The sequence below is a fragment of the Coregonus clupeaformis genome, chromosome 19 (assembly GCF_020615455.1).
Source record: "Coregonus clupeaformis isolate EN_2021a chromosome 19, ASM2061545v1, whole genome shotgun sequence".
Classification (NCBI taxonomy): Eukaryota; Metazoa; Chordata; class Actinopteri; order Salmoniformes; family Salmonidae; genus Coregonus; species Coregonus clupeaformis.
Genome location: NC_059210.1, coordinates 13,661,566 through 13,669,836, shown reverse-complemented (window position 1 = coordinate 13,669,836; position 8,271 = coordinate 13,661,566).

Genomic DNA, 8,271 nt, shown 5'->3' with positions numbered 1-8,271 from the left:
GGGAGAGAGGAAGAAAGAGATGGAGAGGGGTGGAGAAAGAGGCAGGGAGAGAGGAAGAGAGAGATGGAGAGAGGTGGAGAAAGAGGCAGGGAGAGAGGAAGAAAGAGATGGAGAGGGGTGGAGAAAGAGGCAGGGAGAGAGGAAGAGAGAGATGGAGAGAGATGGAGAAAGAGGCAGGCAAAGAGGAAAACAGATGGAGAGATGGAGAAAGAGGCAGGGAGAGAGGAAGACAGAGATGGAGAGAGGTGGAGAAAGAGGCAGGGAGAGAGGAAGACAGAGATGGAGAGAGAGGTGGAGAAAGAGGCAGGGAGAGAGGAAGACAGAGATGGAGAGAGAGGTGGAGAAAGAGGCAGGCAGAGAGGAAGAGAAGTAGCGGTGGTTGCCAAAACATGAGTTCCAACACCTGTGATGTGATTGTGAGTCATCTCCTGTGTCTCTGAGTCCCACGCGGAGGGCTTGGCTGAACAGGAGTTTAAATAGCCATTATCATCTCAATTTTAAAAGCGGTTATAAATAACACCGTGATAAATAACACCACAGTGAAGTAGCACCCACACACCCTTCATCAGACCTGGTGTTAGACCGGCCTCTTAGTCACTAATGTAACTAATGCTCTCATTCTATCCTTTTTTATTCTCTCTCTCTCTCTCTCTCTCTCTCTCTCTCTCTCTCTCTCTCTCTCTCTCTCTCTCTCTCTCTCTCTCTCTCTCTCTCTCTCTCTCTCTCTCTCTCTCTCTCTCTCTGTGTCTCTCTCTCTCTCTGTCTCTCTGTGTCTCTCTCTCTGTCTCTCTGTCCCCCTCTCTCTCTCTCTGTCTCTCTCTGTGTCTCTCTCTCTCTCTCTGTGTCTCTCTCTTTCCATCTGCAGTGCCATTTATTTAGTCTCCCCATATTTTCTCTGTCTTCAGCAATCCATTTATCTTTCCCACCCTCAATCTTTCTATCCTTTCCTCAATCTTTTTCTTCCTTTCCTCAACCTTTCTCTTCCTTTCCTCAATCTTTCTCTCTTCATATGCTATTTTGATAGAAATCCATGCTGGTGCCAATTTCAGTGTCATAATATGTCTGTCTGTCTCTGTCTGTCTCTCTTTCTGTGTGTCTGTCTGTCATCTCAGTCTGCCCACTCCAGGCCGTTGGCATGGTGATGAACAGGAACAGGAAGTAAGTGGTTAGGGTAGTGAGACTCAGGCTGCGGTCCAATTGCGATATTTTTACCCCCTTAGCCCTCGCACTAGCCACTTTCCATCAGGGGAATCCCAGTAGAAACCGGATGCAGTTTGATTGCCATCTTAAGTGGCGGTCCAATTAACAAACGTTAATTAGTTAGAGGGAGCGAGTGAACAATTCAATTCAATGCAAACTGTAGTCACGTCTCAAACTCCGGTGGCCGCAAATGTGAAATTTAATCAATAAGGCTGCATTTTCAGCATTTGAGACAAAATTAAGACACTAGCTTGCTAGTTAGCTAAAAAATATATATAGATTATATTGATTTTACAGTTGGCAACTTCAAGATTAGCACCAAGGACGTTACATTTCCTATCATCACTCTCCCTCACTTTGACAAGGGACATTTAAGGTACAATCAGATGTGACGATGTAAAACGTAATTCAAGGGCTGAGGGTTTAGGGCCGAGGGCTGTCTACTTCGCGTTTGGACCGCAGCCTCAGGCCCGTCTGCCCAATAGACCGAGAGAGGTATAGACTCATGTTAAAACATTTCATTTATGTCATGAATTGACTTCAGAGAAAATAATGTTTTTTGCTACAATATTTTGACTCACCACACTGTGTAGTTGCTATGCCAACAGTAAAGAAACAAACATCAAATCAGAATTCTAAATGTGTGCGCACCAGGGATTTGATGATTACCTATGGTTTTTCTGATGAATATCTGCTCTCAAGTTACAACACAGTAACTCCTTCCACCCCCGCATATCCTCATGTACTCACATGAATAAGGCTGCCTTACACAGTACCATTCCCTGTATAAGGCGAGAGGTGAGGAAAGGCAGCCTCCGTGTTATAGGAAGTCCATTAAGGAACAGTGGGGCCACTCTGGATGCTGGACCAGAGGAGACTGATAAGGGCTGGGTGCTGATGGAGCCTTTTAAATATTTTAGTGTCTGTAATGTTTTCTCGATTTCTCTGTAGAGCTGGGCCTGAGAACAGACACCTTCTCACCTCTCTCATACTTTTACGCTTTCTCTCTCACTCTCTTTTTTTTTTTATCCTCTCAAATGTCAGTTCTTTCTTACAGGCTGGTATGCATGAGCGCGGTGGTGCATGAGTCGATTCTCTCTCTCTCTTTCTTTCTCTCTCTCATTCCCCTCCTGCTCTGACACTTCATATTTTGTTTTGTTTATGAAAGCAAAGTATCAGATCAGTAGAGAAAAGGCTGTGAAAGCAAAGTTTGGTTTAACCAAAGCCTTGATACTTTCTAGTCCACTCCAGTCCACCAAGGAAGCGGTGGATGAGGGATGGATGGTAATTCTCAAAGGAAGTTGAAAAAAAAAACACCAACCAAAGAGAGCTCATGGATGACTTATGCTCCAAAAGCAGCATTTCATCCATCCAATATTTACTTCTAAAATTCCTTAGCACTAGATTCGCAGACGGCGAGACGCTGTTCCTCCTACAGAACGGAAACAACTTGGGGAAAAACAAGTAACCTTTGAACAACATATTTGCAAATGGCATCATATTTCCTATATAGTGCACTGACCAGAGCCCAATGAGTCCTGCTCAAAAGTAGTGCACTGAGTATACAAAACATTAAGAACACCTGCTCTTTCCATGACAGACTGACCAGGTGAATCCAGGTGAAAGCTATGATCCCTTATTGATGTCACTTATTAAATCCACTTAAATCAGCGGAGACAGGTTAAATAAGGATTTTTAAGCCTTGAGACAATTGATGCATGGATTGTGTATGTGTGCCATTCAGAGGGTGAATGGGCAAGACAAAAAATGTAAGTGCCTTTGAACAGGGTATGGTAGTAGGTGCCAGGTGCACCGGTTTGTGTCAAGAACTGCAACGCTGCTGGGTTTTTCACGCTCAACAGTTTCCCGTGTGTATTAAGAATGGTCCACCACCCAAAGGACATCCAGCCAACTTGACACAACTTTGGGAAGCATTGGAGTCAACATGGGCCAGCATCACTGTGGAACGCTTTTGACACCTTGTAGAGTCCATGCCCTGACGAATTGAGGCTTTTCTGAGGGCAAAAGGGGGGGTGCAACTCAATATTAGAAAGGTGTTCCTAATGTTTTGTATACTCATTGTATATGGAATAGGATGCAATTTCAGACTCAACCCCTCCGTGGGCCTCTGGGTTCTCTGTATGGGATTGACATGGAGGTGAAAGCTAAGAACAGGAAGCGTCCTGAAATCAATATTGCCATTGTGTCAAGAGCTCGCCTCTCTCTCTCTCTTCCGCCTGAATCCAGACATGTTAAACTGTTAGCGAAGGTTTCGCATCCTACGGCTACACGCTGACAGACAGAAAGAGGCCTCTCTCGGATAACATGTGGGTTACAGTGACATGAAAGAGAATCATTGGTTTATTCATAGAGATCTCTTTTTGACAGGGATTAGTGATGTCCAGGGTAGATGTCCAAGCCTGTCTTGGGTGAAGAAACGTTTAAGTTCACTATAGATCGATTCAGGGGATATTGAAATGGAGTTAAATATGAGTGCATATCTTCCAGATTACTCTATCAAATCACATCCGGTAAAAGGAAATATGTGGGCTGATCCATCTGTTGCTCTAAGCAAGATTTTACTGACTTATTTTGTTATATGCTGGATGGATAATACAAAATCCTGATTGAATGTAACTTTTATAACTTATGTTTTTCTGTTCAACTACTAAAATGCCACCTGCTATTATCAAACTGCTTTTCAGTGAAGCTAGTGGGGTCAAAAATCTTGCTACGGTCAGTGTTTCCGAAGAGAACCTCTCAAACTAAGGGACAAACAAACTCACAGCAGTAGGCTCTAGGCTCACTACATATCACAGCAGTAGGTTCTAGGCTCACTACATATCACAGCAGTAGGCTCTAGGCTCACTACATATCACAGCAGTAGGCTCTAGGCTCACTACATATCACAGCAGTAGGCTCTAGGCTCACTACATATCACAGCAGTAGGCTCTAGACTCGCTAAACAACACAATCTCCCTGGGTATTGCTGCTCTGGTCACCATGAAACCCGACCTAGGCCATATTATTTCTCAATCCTTTCTACGCCCTCATTACGCCCTCTCCCCCACTTCCCCTCCTTTGGCGTGGCCCTGGAGACCAAAATAAATTCCATTGTAAACTCCCAAACTCCTTCCTCACCCATCATCTACCCCTACCTCCCCTTACCTCTACCCCTACCTCTCCTTACCTCTACCCCTACCTCTCCTTACCTCTACCCCTACCTCCCCTTACCTCTACCCCTACCTCTCCATACCTCTACCCCTACCTCTCCATACCTCTACCCCTACCTCTCCTTACCTCTACCCCCTACCTCTCCTTACCTCTACCCCCTACCTCCCCTTACCTCTACCCCTACCTCTCCTTACCTCTACCCCTACCTCTCCATACCTCTACCCCTACCTCTCCATACCTCTACCCCTACCTCTCCATACCTCTACCCCTACCTCTCCTTACCTCTACCCCCTACCTCTCCCTTACCTCTACCCCCTACCTCTCCCCTTACCTCTACCCCTACCTCCCCTTACCTCTACCCCTACCTCCCCTTACCTCTACCCCTACCTCTCCTTACCTCTACCCCCTACCTCTCCCTTACCTCTACCCCTACCTCTCCCTTACCTCTACCCCCTACCTCTCCTTACCTCTACCCCCTACCTCTCCTTACCTCTACCCCTACCTCTCCCTTACCTCTACCCCCTACCTCTCCTTACCTCTACCCCTACCTCCCCTTACCTCTACCCCTACCTCTCCCTTACCTCTACCCCCTACCTCCCCTTACCTCTACCCCTACCTCTCCCATACCTCTACCCTTACCTCTACCCCTACCTCTCCCTTACCTCTACCCCTACCTCCCCTTACCTCTACCCCCTACCTCTCCTTACCTCTACCCCTACCTCCCCTTACCTCTACCCCTACCTCTCCATACCTCTACCCCTTACCTCTACCCCCTACCTCCCCTTACCTCTACCCCTACCTCTCCTTACCTCTACCCCTACCTCTCCTTACCTCTACCCCTACCTCTCCTTACCTCTACCCCTACCTCTCCTTACCTCTACCCCTACCTCCCCTTACCTCTACCCCTACCTCTCCTTACCTCTACCCCCTACCTCTCCTTACCTCTACCCCCTACCTCTCCTTACCTCTACCCCTACCTCTCCTTACCTCTACCCCCTACCTCTCCCTTACCTCTACCCCCTACCTCCCCTTACCTCTACCCCTACCTCTCCATACCTCTACCCTTACCTCTACCCCTACCTCCCCTTACCTCTACCCCTACCTCTCCTTACCTCTACCCCCTACCTCTCCTTACCTCTACCCCCTACCTCTCCTTACCTCTACCCCTACCTCTCCCTTACCTCTACCCCTACCTCCCCTTACCTCTACCCCTACCTCTCCTTACCTCTCTACCCCTACCTCTCCTTACCTCTACCCCTACCTCTCCTTACCTCTACCCCTACCTCCCCTTACCTCTACCCCTACCTCTCCCTTACCTCTACCCCTACCTCTCCTTACCTCTACCCCTACCTCTCCATACCTCTACCCCTACCTCTCCTTACCTCTACCCCTACCTCTCCATACCTCTACCCCTACCTCCCCTTACCTCTACCCCTACCTCTCCTTACCTCTACCCCTACCTCCCCTTACCTCTACCTCTACCCCTACCTCCCCTTACCTCTACCCCTACCTCTCCATACCTCTACCCCTACCTCTCCTTACCTCTCATCCCTCTTTGTGCTGATTTTTACCAGTGACACACTCTGCTCTATAGCCCCCCCGCCCGCCCCCCTTCCTATGTCCTCTCTCACCCCTGAAATGCAGACGGCCCCTGCTAAATTGACCACCACCTGCACAGTCATGACCCCCGCCCACCACCCCTTCCACCCCCACCCTCTCACAATACATTGGTGTTAAATTGCCTTGACCCTTAGTTCAACCCACCCCAAATTGACTCTGAGGAGTGAGCTGGATATGGTGGCGTCGGATAGAGTTCAGTTTCCATTGTTTTCCCGGCGGGAGAGGTGAAGAAGCAAAGTGGCTAGCTAGCGTTAGCTACGTTAGCTTGCTGTTGTTGTTTTATGGTGGGCTCGCCTTAGAGGAGCTAGCATTAGCCTAGCATTTGCCACATTAGCCTACTGTTGCTTTATGGTGGGCTCGCCTTAGAGGAGCTAGCATTAGCCTAGCATTAGCCACATTAGCCTGCTGTTGCTTTATGGTGGGCTCACCTTAGATGAGCTAGCATTAGCCACATTAGCCTGCTGTTGCTTTATGGTGGGCTGGCCTCCTCAGCTTTCATATTCAAACCTGCTTCCTCCAAGAAAGGAAAACAATGAGAGAGAACCAGACCTCAACATGAGCCTGAAAATTGAATTACTTGCAAGACATAGTGCACATTTCTTTTCCCTCTCCCTCTAATATCATCCACGCCACCCTCTCCGAGTTGGGCATCTCCGGCGCTGCTCACTCTTGGATTGTGTCCTACCTTACAGGTCGCTCCTACCAGGTGGCGTGGCGAGAATCTGTCTCCGCACCACGTGCTCTCACCACTGGTGTCCCCCAGGGCTCAGTTCTAGGCCCTCTCCTATTCTCTCTATACACCAAGTCACTTGGCTCTGTCATATCCTCACATGGTCTCTCCTATCATTGCTACGCAGACGACACACAATTAATTTTCTCCTTTCTCCCTTCTGATAACCAGGTGGCGAATCGTATCTCTGCATGTCTGGCAGACATTTCAGTGTGGATGTCGGATCACCACCTCAAACTGAACCTCGGCAAGACGGAGCTGCTCTTCCTCCCGGGGAATCTCACCATCACGGTTGACAACTCCATTGTGTCCTCCTCCCAGAGTGCAAAGAACCTTGGCGTGACCCTGGACAACACCCTGTCGTTCTCCGCTAACATCAAAGCGGTGACCCGATCCTGCAGGTTCATGCTCTACAACTTTTGCAGAGTACGACCCTACCTTACACAGAAAGCGGCACAGGTCCTAATCCAGGCACTTGTCATCTCCCATCTGGATTACTGCAACTCACTGTTGGCTGGGCTTCCTGCCTGTGCCATTAAACCCCTAAAACTTATCCAGAACGCTGCAGCCCGTCTGATGTTCGACCTTCCCAAGTTCTCTCATGTCACCCCGCTCCTCCGCACACTCCACTGGCTTCCAGTTGAGGCTTGCATCTACTACAAGACCATGGTGCTTGCCTACAGAGCTGTGTGGGGAACGGCACCTCCTTACCTTCAGGCTCTGATCAGACCCTACACCCAAACGAGGGCACTACGTTCATCCACCTCTGGCCTGCTAGCCCCCCTACCTCTAAGGAAGCACAGTTCCCGCTCAGCCCAGTCAAAGCTATTTGCTGCTCTGGCACCCCAATGGTGGAACAAGCTCCCCCACGACGCCAGGACAGCGGAGTCACTGACCACCTTCCGGAGACACTTGAAACCCTACCTCTTTAAGGAATACCTGGAATAGTATAAAGTAATCCTTCTACCCCCCCCTCCCCCACCCCCCCATATAAAAAAAAAAAGTGTCTATCATCAGTTGAATGTACCAATTTGTAAGTCGCTCTGGATAAGTCGTCTGCTAAATGATGTAAATGTAAATGTATATATTTATTTTGCTCTCCACTGTTTGGTTGTGCTCGTTTGAGGTCACTGCGGGGGTCTGTGGGGCTCTATCTTGCTGTGGGTGGCTGTTCTCGCACTCCTGCCATGCATTAATGTGACCTTCACTGCACCGCTGTGACAATTACCTTTAGGAAAAAATATTTATTTAAAACCAATTCCAAAGTCATCCTTTTTATAATGCCCCTGTTGTGATGTCTTAGAACTGCTACAGCTATCACCAAGAGCTTGTACATTTTCTTTAAATTACCTTTTTATCAGTTCTATTTGGGTTTATGTCTTTTTCATATGCATTTGATCAAATCTATCCATAGGGTTTTACAAATTTGATACAGATAGAGAGGGAGGGAGAGAGGGAGAGAGAACAGCTGTTTTAGGGATCCAACGACGCCCCTTCCCGAAAATAAAACAATATCGCCCTATACTTTCCTTGTCTTTCACTCCTCT